Source organism: Rhinopithecus roxellana, chromosome 3, assembly GCF_007565055.1.
Source record: "Rhinopithecus roxellana isolate Shanxi Qingling chromosome 3, ASM756505v1, whole genome shotgun sequence".
In the NCBI taxonomy this organism is placed as follows: domain Eukaryota; kingdom Metazoa; phylum Chordata; class Mammalia; order Primates; family Cercopithecidae; genus Rhinopithecus; species Rhinopithecus roxellana.
In genome coordinates, this window is record NC_044551.1 from 114,414,987 (window position 1) to 114,429,382 (window position 14,396).

Genomic DNA, 14,396 nt, shown 5'->3' on the forward strand with positions numbered 1-14,396 from the left:
GTCACTTGATGCAAAAGAAGACAATAAAGAAAAATGAAGGAATAAAAATACATGAGACATACAGAATATGAAAAATAAGGCGGCAAACATAAATCCAACTATAACATTAAATATGAATAAACTTAACAATCTCATTAAAAGACAGATGCTCAGACTGATTTCAGAAACCATGATTCAATTATATGTTGTCCACAGGAGATCTACTTTTCCATTCAAAAGACACAAAGAGATTCAAAGTAAAAATATGGCAAAAGATACATCGTGCAATAGCACTCTTAGGAAATCTGGCCTGGCAATACAAATATCAGACAAAATAGATTTTAAAACAGGAAACATTACTAGAGATGAAGAGGAACGTTTTACAATGTTAAAAAGTGTCAATCTGTAATTAAGTTATAAAGAGTATATATGCACAGAATAAGAGAAACAAAAATGGAAAGAAATGAGTAGAGAAATAAATAATTCAATAATACCAGTTGGAAACTTTTATGTCTGGATTACAGTAACAAATAGAACAACCAGACAGAGTTCAATGAGAAAATAGAACGCTTGAACAGCCACAAACGCCACCAAGACCTAGTAGACATCTCTAAAACACTCCACCGACAATAGCATAATATATATTCTTCTCTAGCACACACATAACATTCTCCAGTGCAGATAATAAGTCATTAAAATTTTTAATAAATGTCAAAGGATCCAAAAATAAATGTCAAAGGATCCACAGTGCATTGAATCATTAAATTAAGAATCAAAAAGTAGCAGATACTTGAGAAATTCAGAAACATTTGAAAATCTTGCAGCACATACTTAAATAACAAATAGGTTCAAGAAGAAATCAAAAGTGAAATTATAAAATCATTTGAGATTAATGAAAATAATGACAAAGACACACAAAGAATGTATGGAATGCAGCTTAAAGGAAGATTTATAGTTTTTAATGTATATATCAAGGTAAAAGAAAGTTCTCAACTCAATAGCCCAGACTTTTACATTAGGATACTTAAAAAAGAAGGGAAAGATAAATATAAATCAGACAGAAGACAGGAAATAATAATGAAGAGGAGTGATGATTTCTCTGCACCCAGCTAGAATCTTTTTTATTTTAATTTTTAAAACTTCCTTTAGCATTTCTTGTAATACAGGTCTCACCCTTTGTTTGTTTAAAAAAAAAAAATTAGCTACCCTTTTTTGAAGGACAGTGTTGCAAAATATAGTATTTTTGTCCATTTTTTTCTTTTGGAATTTTGGATATGTTATACAACTGCCTTTTATCATGAAATATTTCTGCAGCAAAATGCACTGAATATAATGAGGGCTCACACGTAAGTGGCAATCGTTTTTCTCTTTCTGCTTTCAATATTGTCTCTTTTTTTCTTATTGAGAACGTGATTATAATGTGTCTTGATTTTAATTTCTTTGAGTTCATCTTATTTGGGACTCATTGAGATTCCTACATATGAATGTCTACATCATTCCCCAAATTTGATGTTTTCATCCATTATTTATATGATAAGCTTTCTCTCATTATGTATTTACATAGGCTGACATTTTCTCTATTTTCCTTCTGAGCTCCCATAATGCATATATTGGGTACACCTAAGATTTGTTCACTCATTCACACTTTTTTTTCCTCTTTTTGCTCATCTCATTGGATAATTTGTAATAACATATTTTTGAATTCACTGATTGTTATTGTCTGAGTGTTTTTGTTCCCCCAAAATTCATGTTGAAATCTTAACTCTCAAGATGATAATTAGAAGAGGGCTCCTTTGGAAAATGAGTAGGTCTTGAAAGTGAAGCCACCAGGATTAGAATTTGTGCCCTTATAAAAGAGACTCCAGAGGTCTCGCTCACCTTTCTTTCTGTGTGAAAATACAGCAAAAAAAAAAAGATTGTCTCTCAACAAATAAGTGGGTTCTTATCTACTAGTGCCTTGCTCTTGCATACTCCAGCCTCCACAATGGTGAGGAATAAATCTGTGGTGTTTATAAGCCACCCAGCCTATGGTATTTTGTTGTAATAGCCCAAATGCACTAAGACATTTGCTTTTTTTTTAATCCAATCTGCTGTTAAACATCTTATGAATATTTCAGTTAATTTATTATATTATTCAAACTCATGATTTCTATATGGTACATTTTACAATATTTTTCTTTGTTGACGCCCTCACTTTGTTCATGCATTGTTCTACTAACATCACTGACCATCATTATGACAATTATTATTAATTCTCTGTCAGGAAATCACACATCTTTATTTCATTAGGGTGAATTTCTGGATGTTTATCTTGTTGTTTAGCTTGTAATATATTTTCTTAACTCTTTGTTTCCTAGAAACTGTTTCCTTGTTTTCCTTGACTTTTGAATTCAGCTCATTATAGAAATCAGCCACTTGCATAAGCCTTTCCTGGCAAGCTTCATACAAGAAAATATCCTAAACGTTCTGCCCACTCAGTGGTTCTAGGAGGCTTTGTGTTACTTCAAACAACTGTCTTTGTTTTTCATATCATCCAGGTGTCTGGGGAATGTAATATTCTGTCATCTCTGTCCTGACAGGCAGGACATACCCAGTGCTTCCAATGGCTCAACACAGTCGGAATTTTGGATGTATGGTCCAGTTATTTCTATCCCTCTCAAAGAATAAACTGGGAAGGGAATTTTGATCAGCTACTCACTTTATGCTAAGCCAGGTAATGTGTCTGTGGCATGTACTAGCTTGCTGTTGAAAACTGCAAATTTTCCATAACCCTCAGTTGGCTCCAGTATATGAGGTTGCATCAGTGTTCTGGCATAGGTAGAAAGCAGACAGTGCCTTGGGAGCCCCCAGAAAATTAAGAATATTGAATGCATGGTCTTGTCCTTTGATTCTCTTTCCGTGGAGAAGCTGGGAAGTGCTTTTTTTTTTTTTTTTTTTTTTTTTTTTTTTTTTTTTTTTTTTTGGAAATCGTGTGGAGCTGTGCTGTGATAGGGCTTTTGATGAGAGATTATCTTGAGCTCTCTTAGTGCTTAGTGACTGATTTTATGCTTGCTCAAACATAGGATGCTGTCAACTAGTTTGTGGTCTTCTCACAAAAGAAATTGCTCTGTAGTGTGTCACTGAATCAGGGATGGTGAGTGAGAAGAAAGGATCCAGGGCTTCTCATCCTGACATTTTCTTGATAATGTCTTTATGCTCCACTTTCAAACAAATTTCAAAAACATTCAATGAGGGAAAATAGTCTTTCCAAAACATGGTGCTGAAACAAATGTGTAGTCACATGTGAAAGAAACAAATCTTATTTCACACCATGGATAAAAATAAACTCAAAATTTATAAAATAAGTAAAAAAATTTAAATATATATTATATATAATTTATTATATATAATATATAACATATAATTTTATATTTAAATATATATAAAACATATATACATTATATATATATATATATAAAACTTTACTGAAGACACTTGGTCATCTCTAATTAATTTCTTTTGGCTAAACTAATTGGTTCCATGATACAGTGAGGCCACTCAAGATAAAAGCACCAATTTATAATATGCTTGCCTTTGTATCTACATGGCATTAGGTTGTGCTTGCTGGTGTTACCATGTATTCTTACTGCCCTAAAATGCTGTCGTCTATAAAACAAGAAGTGTCGTTAATTTAGTCTAATGCAGTGTGTTTTGCCATCAAGTTTGACCTATGTTTGGCATTTGGACCATGAAATCTTCATCTCGAAGTCAGTACAAATACAACATCCTAACTGGTCAATTCTTGAATTCTGCTTACCAAAGGTAAGTCAGAACTTTCAGGTCACTGTGTGGTGACCACTACTGGTTGTTTGGGGCACTCTGTGAGTATTCTTTGTGATCCTACAACTCTAGCACAAGACTGGAGGCAACCCTTTGTGAGATTTGCTGAAAGGAAGGAGAACACCCCCTCAGGGAGCATTACATATGGCACCTAGATTGCCTGTAAGGAGTTATTTTTCAGGTAAAGGTAACAATCTTGCTCATCTTTTGAAATGCTGCTTCTGTTGCATGGGCTCACCTAATACTCATGGCTATCAAGGTGCACATCCATGACAGTCAGTGGCCTAGGTGCTGATGAAACATGAAAAACAAGCAAACATAAAACAGGCAGGGAGCATTTGGTACCAACTCCTCCTAGCACAGCAGAGAAGGTAAGTGAACTGCTCTCTCAATGCAAAACCCCTAGCCAGTGTGCTTGCGTGTTGTTCAGGAATGCTATTCTGCTATTTAGCAGAACTTTAAAGAATAAATGGAGGAGAGAGAGAGAGAGAGAAGTCACTAAAATTAGAAATGCATGTTAAGACATTATTACTTATCTTGCAGAACTACAAGGCCAAATGAAGGAAAGCAAAATATTTCTCCACAAAATATAGAGGAATGTTAAGTTAAAAACACTGTACACAGGCTGTACCCGTCACGTGGGTGAACACTCATCTTACGCTTACCTAGTGGCTGGGCATCAATCCTTCCTTACTGGAAACAGCTCTTGCTTATTGGCCCAGTGAAGGTCACAGCAGATGCCAATCTAGGAACAGATTTTACTATCTTCCTACATTTTCTCACGTTTTAAAAAAACTGGAACTTCTCTCTCCTTTGTCTTGTCACTATGAAGAATGTATGGCTCTTTGTTAAAGTGGTATTTAAGTAATATCCCTAAGCCACTTCTTTGAGAGAGAAATACTTTTAAACTCAAACCACTCTGTGATGGCTACAGCCTGTGTTACTAAATTACTGCTTGCCTTTCTTTTGTTACTCTGACTTTAGTTTTCAAGACAATGTCTTAACTAAGAACATATAAAGGGAAATAAAAGAAATTAGGCTTTCTCTTTTACACATATAGTGAACAAAAATATGTCAACAAATTAACAAATGGACGAATTCCTAAAAAGACACAAACTAGCAAAAATAATTAAACAAGAAATAGAATATCTATATAGAAGATATCTATATTAAAGACATTAAATTAATACTAAATCATCCCACAAAGAAAAGCACTGGCCCAGAGGATTTGTTGAGGAATTCTAACAAATACTCAAAAGGAAAATCTCCATCAATCTATCTCAACCCTTTTCAGAACAAATATATGAAAACATTTTAACTCACCATACTTACCATGTATTATCCTGATACTAAAACTGGACAAACATCTCAAGAAAAGAAATATCCTTTAAATATCTCCTATGAATCTAGATGCAAAACTCCACAACAAATACCAGGCAGCCAAATCTAGCAAAATACAAAAAAGATTATACAACTTAATGAAGAATGATTTATCATAGAAATTTAAAGTTAATTTACATTTAAAATATATTAATGTACTACTTCATTTAATTGAATACATGGCAAAAGTCAATTATTTTGATAGACAAGGAAAGCTTTTAATAAAATCAAATACCATTTAATGTTAAAAACGTGCAACAATTTGGGAATAGAAGAAAAAAAAATTTCTTAACCTGATTGTTTTTAAAAAGCTAGCATCATACTAAGTGTTGAAAGACAACACTTTTCTCCTAGGATTTGGAAGAAGACAGAGGTGTCCATCTTGCTACTTCTATTTAAGATTGTATGGGATGTTGTATCCAGGGTAATTAGACAGAAAAAGAAAGAAAGAAATAGTAAGAAGGAAAGAAAAGAGAAAGAAAGGAAGTAGAGAGGGAGAGAGGGGTGGATAAAAAGAGGAATGGAGGGAAGGAGGAGAAGAAAGAAAAGGCATCCAGGTTAGAAAGTCTAAAATAAAACTATATCTGTGCCAAGATGACATGAGCTTGTACATAGAGTATCGCTATTATCTTCTCAGAATTTAATGTCTTTTATATTTTATTTAAATTTTCTTTTATTAAGATATAAGATGAAAACCCTAATTATCATTCTATAAGCCATTGTCTTACATAAAGTAAGGATAAAATCCTACATTCCAGAGCTTTTCCTTGAGAAAATTAACTGCCTTGTACCCTAATATTACAGCCTTCCCTATGGTCCAGCAAGCATGTATCATCTCTCAATAGAATTATTATGTCTGTTTCAGTATTCACTATGTCAAAATTGTTAATAAGAAAATAAGGATATGAAAACTATATAAATTTATTATTTCCAAAGGCAGAATTTTGCCACTCACTGATATTGAATTGATAAACACTACAGAAAAATATCTAACATTACCTTTATTATATGTTAAATACCTATATATGAATTTTTGTCAACTATTTTATAAACTATATTAATAGACACCCTATTATGCATGGTAGTATATTTGCTCAAGTAAATCTCTAATTGAATTATGTGATTACCACTAATGTAAGCTTTCTCAGATTTTTAGTGTTAACTTTGAGCCATTGGTTCATTTCCAAAAGTTATTCTTTGGAATTTTATTAAAATTCCTCAATCATAGTAACATACAGCATAATCTCTCTCATTCTACTTTACAGTGGGCCCATCTGAAACATATCTATCATCATTTAGAAGTCTTATATGTGTGCTGAGAATGATGGTTTCCAGCTGCATCCATGTCCCTACAAAGGACACAAACTCATCCTTTTTCATGGCTGCATAGTATTCCATGGTGTATATGTGCCACATTTTCTTAATCCAGTCTGTCACTGATGGACATCTGGGTTGATTCCAAGTCTTTGCTATTGTGAATAGTGCCGCAATGAACATAGGTGTGCATGTGTCTTTATAGCAGCATGAATTATAATCCTTTGGGTATATACCCAGTAATGGGATGGCTGGGTCATATGGTACTTCTAGTTCTAGATCCTTGAGGAATCGCCATACTGTTTTCCATAATGGTTGAAATAGTTTATAATCCCACCAACAGTGTAAAAGTGTTCCTATTTCTCCACATCCTCTCCAGCACCTGTTGTTTCCTGACTTTTTAATGATTGCCATTCTAACTGGTTGAGATGGTATCTCATTGTGGTTTTGACTTGCATTTCTCTGATGGCCAGTGATGACGAGCATTTTTTCATGTGTCTGTTGCTGACGAGTTGATGGGTGCAGCACACCAACATGGCACAAGTATACATATGTAACAAACCTGCAGGTTGTGCACATGTACCCTAGAACTTAAAGTATAATTAGAAAAAAAAAAAAAAGATGGGAAGAAATTTAAAAAAAAAGACATTAAGTATTGTATTAAAGCTATTGTAATTTGACGTTGGAAAAAAAAAGGAAGTCTTATATGTGTGAAGAAATTATCACTGCATGATTGAATTAATATTTTCTCTCCTACAAAATGAGAACTTTAGAATATAAAAATCATTTTCAAATTTACCTAGCAAAAACTCCTTTTCAAATAAAATATTCTGCAGAAATTGTTGTTATGTAGAATAGAAAATACTAGAACAGTTGTGTGAAATAGTAATGAGTGAGTTCTGATCTTCTACACTGTCATGGCCTTTACACTCAGAGTGTTTTTGGTTGAAAATAGTGAATTAGGTAATCAGTGCAGTCTCCTCTCCAGCAATTAGGAATCTATGAAATTTACGAAAGCCAGTTACACATTGAAAGCAGGGAAGAGTCAAATTTATGGACATGGATACAAAGAGAAATATTTGCCATAAAATTCTATGTAGGCAGGTAATTTCCAATATCAAGGCCAACAAAGAAACCTAAATCTGTAAACTGGAGGCTGGGAAAGAGTAATTATATCTTCCCGTTTTATGCAGATATACACTGTGGTCAGGTAATGGTCTCTATTCCTGATTAAGTTAGAGACAGAAATGCTCAGAACACCTTATTTTTGAAAACATGTCATTACCCAAATTACAGAAGTTTAAAATACCACACTCATCAGAAAAATTTGACTCACGAGATTCTCTGGGGGGATATTTTGTTTCACACTCTAATTGAACAGAAAGTTGTGTTTACATAAAGCAAATTGTCCTTCATATGAAAGACAGGTTTGTATGTACCAGGTCAACCCAGTAGAGCAGTTATATCAGTCTAAAATATCTGTGTCAAAACCATCTTCTGTTTTGAATCTTCTGGTGACCAGTTTTCTTAGTCTCTTGAGGTCACACATATATAAAGGCAACACAAAGGGCTTAAGTAGGTTCACAGAACTAAGTCCTACAGGGACCAAGGTAAAGGCATCTGTGAAACTGCTCAGCAGAGCTCTTGGTTGTGAGTGGTTGCTCAAGGGCCCCAGTTTCCATTCATTATTGGAAAATAATTCTAACTGGTGTATATCCAATGCCTGGAGGAGAGTGGCTATATCTTCTTGTGCTTGCCATCTTATGGCTAACATAATGTATAGATCCTAATAGATAATGTTTATGAACATGTCAACAAAGAAAAAATGACTCCTTGCATAAATATATCACTGTTTGCTAAAGCATACCTTGTAAAAGATCTCTACAAAGACAAGTGCAAACACTTGTTTCAAAGCAAATTTATCAGAGACCAAGTTAAGATAGCCCAGTACATTTTCATTCTAATTGTTTGAGCTCCGTATGTATTCTAGCAAATAATCCTTTGTCAGATGAAGAGTTTGCAAATATTTTCTCCCATTCTGGGTGTGATCTCTACTTTGTTGACTGTTTCCTTTGCTATGCAGAAGCATTTTCACTTTATGTAATCCTGATCTATTTTTTGTTTTGTTTTTGCTTGTGCTTTTAAGGTCTCATTCAAAAAGGTTTTGCCCATGCAAATGACCTAGAGCATTTCCCCAACGTTTTCTTCTAGTAGTTACATAATTTGGGGCTTTAGATTTAAGAGTTTAATCCATTTTGATTTGATTTTTGTGCATTATGAGAGATAGGGGTCTAGTTCATCCTGATTATGTTATCTGATTCACCCAGCACCATTATTGTAAAGACTGTCTTTTCCCCATTTTGTGCTCTTGACACCTTTGTTGAAGATGTGTTGGTTGAAAACATGTGAATTTAAATTTGGCTTCCTTACTCTTTTCCATTGTTTTGTGTGTCTGTTTTCTTGCCAGCGCCATAGTGTTTTAGTTATTCTAGCTTTCTCGTAGATTTTGAAGTCAGGTGATATGATGCCTTTAGTTTGTTCTTTTGCTCAGCATTACTTTGACTATTCAATGTCTTTTGTTGTTTCATATAAATTTTAAGAGTTTCTTCTATTTCTATAAAGAATGTCATTAGTATTTTTGTACAGATTGCATTGAATCCATAAATTGCTTTGAGTAGTATTGTTATTTAAATAATAATTCTTCTAATTGATGAGCATGAGATATCTGCCTATTGTTTTCTATTCTTTATTATTTTATTTGAGTTTATAGTTTTTCTTTTAAAAGTATTTCCCTTCTTTGGTTAAATTGATTCCTAGATATTTTATTCTTTTTGTAGTTTTTGTTAATGGAATTTCAGTCCCAGCATCTAGTATTGCCTGTTGTATCCTAAAACTTCACTGAATTGGAAATTGCTTTTAACAGTTTTTTTGGTGGAGTCTTTTGGTTTTTGTAGGTATAAGATCATGTCATCAGCAAACAGGGCTAATTTAACTTTTTCTTTCCAATCTGGTTGCTCTTTTTTTTTTTTTTCCTCTTGCATAACTGCCCTGGCCAGAACTACTAGTAGTATGTTGAATAATACCAGTAAAGTGAGCATTCTTCTTTTCCAGTCTTTGGAGGAAAGATCTTCAGTTGTTTCTCATTCAGTAAAGTGGTAGCTGTGGGTTTGTCACATATGATCCTTATAATTTTGTGGTATGTTTCTTCTATACCCATTTTGATGAGGGCTTTTATCATAAAGTGATCTTTAAATTTATCAAATGCTTTTCTGTAAACAATTGAAATAATCATAGGACTGTTTTTTGTCTTTCTTTTGTTAATGTAATGTATCACATATATTTATGTGCATATGTTGAACCATCTTGGCATTATTGGGATAAATCCTACTTAATCATGATGAGTGATGCTTTTAATACATTGCTGAATTCAGTGTGCTAGTATTTCCTTGAGGAGCGTGTATCTCTGTTCCTCGGCGCTATGGACCTGTAGTTATATTTTTTTGTTGCACCATTGTTGGATTTTGGTCCTGGGTAATGTTGGCCTTGTAGAATGAATCTGGAAGTATTTCCTCCTGATCCTGTTTAATATTTTTTTTTGAGGAGTGTGTGTAGGATTGGATTAGTTTTTAACATGCCTGGTAGAATTCTGCAGTGGGTTCATCAGGTCCTGGGATTTTCTTACTTTGAAGACTTTGTTATTATGGCTTCAATCCTGTTACTCATTACTGGCTTTTGAGGCTTTCTATTACTTCATAGTTTAATCTTCATAGATTTTATTTCTTCAGGAATATATTCATTTCATCTAACTTTTTCCATTTGTTGCCATATAGTTCTTCATAATTGTTTTTTAATCATTGTTTTTCTCAGGTCTCAGTTATAATTTATTTTTTGTTTCTGACTTCATTTATTGAAGCTCTCTCTCAATTTTTCTGAATTATTCTAGCTAAAGTATTGTCAATTTTTTTGTAAATCTATGTTTCTTTAGTCTCAATATTATTTATTTTCACCCTGATCTTTATTATTTCTTTGCTTCTACTAATTTTAGGTTCGATTTGTTCTTAATTTTCTAATGCTTTCTGCTGAATAATTAGGTCATTTATTTAAAGTGTTTCTACTTTTTTTGTTATAGGTGTCCATTGGTAGAAACTTTTCTCTTAACACTGTTTTTGCTGTATTCCATAGATATTTAGTATATTGCATTTCCATTTTTATTTGCTTCCACAATATTTAAATTTTCTTCTTAAATTTCTTCATTAATGCATTGGTCATTCAAGAGTATGTTATTTTATTTTAATGATGTGTTTATTTATTTTCTGAGGTCCCTCCTGTTACTGATTTCTACTTTTATTCCATTTTAGTCAGAAAAAGATATGTGATATAATATCTATTTTTTTCAAATTTGTACAAACTTGTTTTGTGGCCTAAGGTATTTTCTACTCTGGAAAATGTTCCATGTGCCAATGAAAAGAATGTGTATTTCTCAGCAGCTGGTGAAATGTTTTGTAAATATCAGTTAAGATTATAAGATATAGTGTGCAGTTTAACACTTCTTTTTCTTGTTGTTAATATTCTGTCTGGAAGGTCTGTTCATTACTGAGAGTATGGTGTTAATGTCTGCTAGTATTATTGCGTTACTGATTATCTTACTGTTTAATTTTATTAATGTTTACTTTATGTACTTGGGAACTCCATTTTGGATGCATAGATATTTAGAATTGGTATATCCTCTTGCTGAATTGGCACCTTTATCCTATGTGGCCCTCCTTGTCTTTTTTACATTCCTAAGTTGTAGTCTACTTATCTCATACAAGTGGCTACTCCTTCTTTTCATAACTTTCAGTTTCATAAGATTTTTTCACCCCCTCACTTTCAGCTTATGTGTGTTTTATAGATAAAATGGGTTTCTGCAAGGCAATATATAGTTGGGTCTTGCTTCTTTATCTTTTTAGCCACCCTATGCCTTTTAATTGGAGAATGAAGACAATTTTTATTTATTGTTATTAATGATAAGTAAGGACTCACTTCTGCCATTTTGTTGCTTGATTTCTGATTGTTTTGAGACTCTCCCTTTCTTCCCTTCATAAGGTCTTTCTTTATGGCTAGACAATTATTTCTGATAGTATGTTTTAATTTGCTGCTTTTTGTTTTTAATGATTAAGTTGTATGTTTATGCATTGTGGTTACCTTGAGACTTACAAAAAACATCTGTTAGAGATAACAAGTTATTTTAAAGAGATGACAGCTTATCTCAGATCACAAATTTGAAAACAGAAACAAAGGAAATAAAAATACACAATGAAATTCTTTAACTTCATCCCTCTTCCCACATTTTGACTTACAGTTGTCTCAATTTACATATTTGTATATTACTTAACTTGTAACAGGTTGTTGTAGTTAGAGGATTCATGTTAGAGTTAGCAGTGAATTAAACATCACAAGTACATTAATACAGTATTCTGGAATTGTCTGCATACTTAACTTTTACCAGTGAGTTTTACATCTTGAAGATCTTTCTTTTGCACATTAGGGTTTTTTCCTTTCAGTTTGATAAACTCCTTTTAGCATTTCTTGAAAGACGAGTCTACTGGTAGTGAATTCTCTCTGCTTTTGTTTGTCTTGAAAAGGCTTTATATCTCCTTCATATTCGAATGATATTTTTGCTGGTTACAATATTCTTGGATGGCAGTTTGTTTCTTTTTTTTTTTTTTTTTTTTTTTTTTGAGGCGGAGTCTCGCTCTGTCGCCCGGACTGGAGTGCAGTGGCCGGATCTCAGCTCACTGCAAGCTCCGCCTCCCCGGGTTTACGCCATTCTCCCGCCTCAGCCTCCCGAGTAGCTGGGACTACAGGCGCCCGCCACCTCGCCCAGCTAGTTTTTGTATTTTTAGTAGAGACGGGGTTTCACCGTGTTAGCCAGGATGGTCTCGATCTCCTGACCTCGTGATCCGCCCATCTCGGCCTCCCAAAGTGCTGGGATTACAGGCTTGAGCCACCGCGCCCGGCCTGTTTCTTTGAGTCCTTTAAAAATGTTGTTTCACTTCCTCCTGGCCTGTATGATTTCTGTTAAGAAGCATGTTGACACACAAACTGGAGTTCCTTTATATGTTATGTGCTTCTTATCATTGCTTTTATGATTTTCTGTTTATTCTTCACTTTGAAAGTTTGACTTCTGCGTGCCTTGGGGTAGTCTTATTTGGATTGAATATGTTTGGCATTCTAAGATTTTTCTGTACCTGGATATTTATATTTTTCACAGGTTTTAAAAAGTATTTTCTTATTATTTCTCTGAATAAGTTTTTGATCCCTTGTAACCCAAACCTCAGTGCCCCTCAGCATACCCATATAACAAACCTGTACATGTTCCATTTAATCTATAATAAAAGTTGCAATGATAAAAGAACTGCTCAGTCTAGTTAATGTAAAGCATAATCTCTGTCACTTACCTTTAAGTTATATCAAAAAACTTTTTTTTTTTTTTTTTTTTTTTTTTTTTTTTTTTTTGAGACGGAGTCTCCCTGTGTCACCCAGGCTGGAGTGCAGTGGTGCGATCTCGGCTCACTGCAAGCTCCGCCTCCCGGGTTCACGCCATTCTCCCGCCTCAGCCTCCGAGTAGCTGGGACTACAGGCGCCCGCCACCACGCCCGGCTAGTTTTTTGTATTTTTAGTAGAGACGGGGTTTCACAGTGTTAGCCAGGATGGTATCGATCTCCTGACCTTGTGATCCACCCGCCTCGGCCTCCCAAAGTGCTGGGATTACAGGCTTGAGCCACCGCGCCCGGCAAAAAACATTTTATTCTCTCACCACTTATTCAAATTGTGTATGTTTCAAGAAGTTATTGTATCTTCATTGAATTAACATCTAGATAATTATTGCATCTTCAATGAATTAACATCTAGATATTTTCTGTCATCTTTGAAAATAAATGTAAAATTTACATAATAAAACTCCTTTTCCAAGTGAAATGTTCTGCATAAATTCTTGTTACGTAAAATAGGAAATGGAGTAGCTATATAAATAATGATAAGTGAAACCTAATCTCCAAGCCTGTCATGTTCATTTAAATGCGGGATACTAATAAGGTCTCCTCTCCATGACTTTGAAATCCAAGAGCCGGTTAAAGCTTAAGGCAGAAAACAGCAAAATTTATGAAGGTCATTATAGAGAGGAATATTGATCATGTTCTCTTGAGGAGAGTAACTGTACCTTATTATGCTAATCATCTTATAGCTAGAATAATGCATCAATCTTGACAGACAGTAAGTATTTAATCAACATGTCAACCAGCAAAGAACAAATAACTACTTGTGTAAATATATCACTGTGTGCTAAAGCATGTATGGTACAAGATTTATACAAAGGACAGGACAAACACTTGGTTCAAGGCAAATATATTAGAGGCCAAGTTAAGATAGCAATATACTTTCTTTAATTCATAATGAATACATAAAATAAAGAATAAACACATAAGATATCAATTTTTACCTCTATCATGTTTATTCACTACTGCAAGCATTTATGGGGTAATAACCATAAACCAGATACAGCATTTATAATACATTGTTGTATTCCAATATCAATTCTGTATGTATTTGGTTAAATAAATTTTAAATGGATATTTCGTCTTTAAATTAAGCATAATTCTTAGTTGCTAAGAGGTGAAGAGGAACAAACTACCATCTGCACAGTACACCAAAATGCAAGACTTCAGTTGTAGATGGCAGAGCTTCCTTCAGCCCAAGGCTATCAGCTTACCTCAGAGCCAATATGTAAAAAATAAGCAAAATCACAAGTTACTTAAGGTTCATATTCTTTATTGTCTGTTGTATTGACTTAACCTGTACCTGAAAAAATACAGTAAAATTCTTCAAAATTCCATATAGAAGCTGAATTCCTCTCAATGTTAACT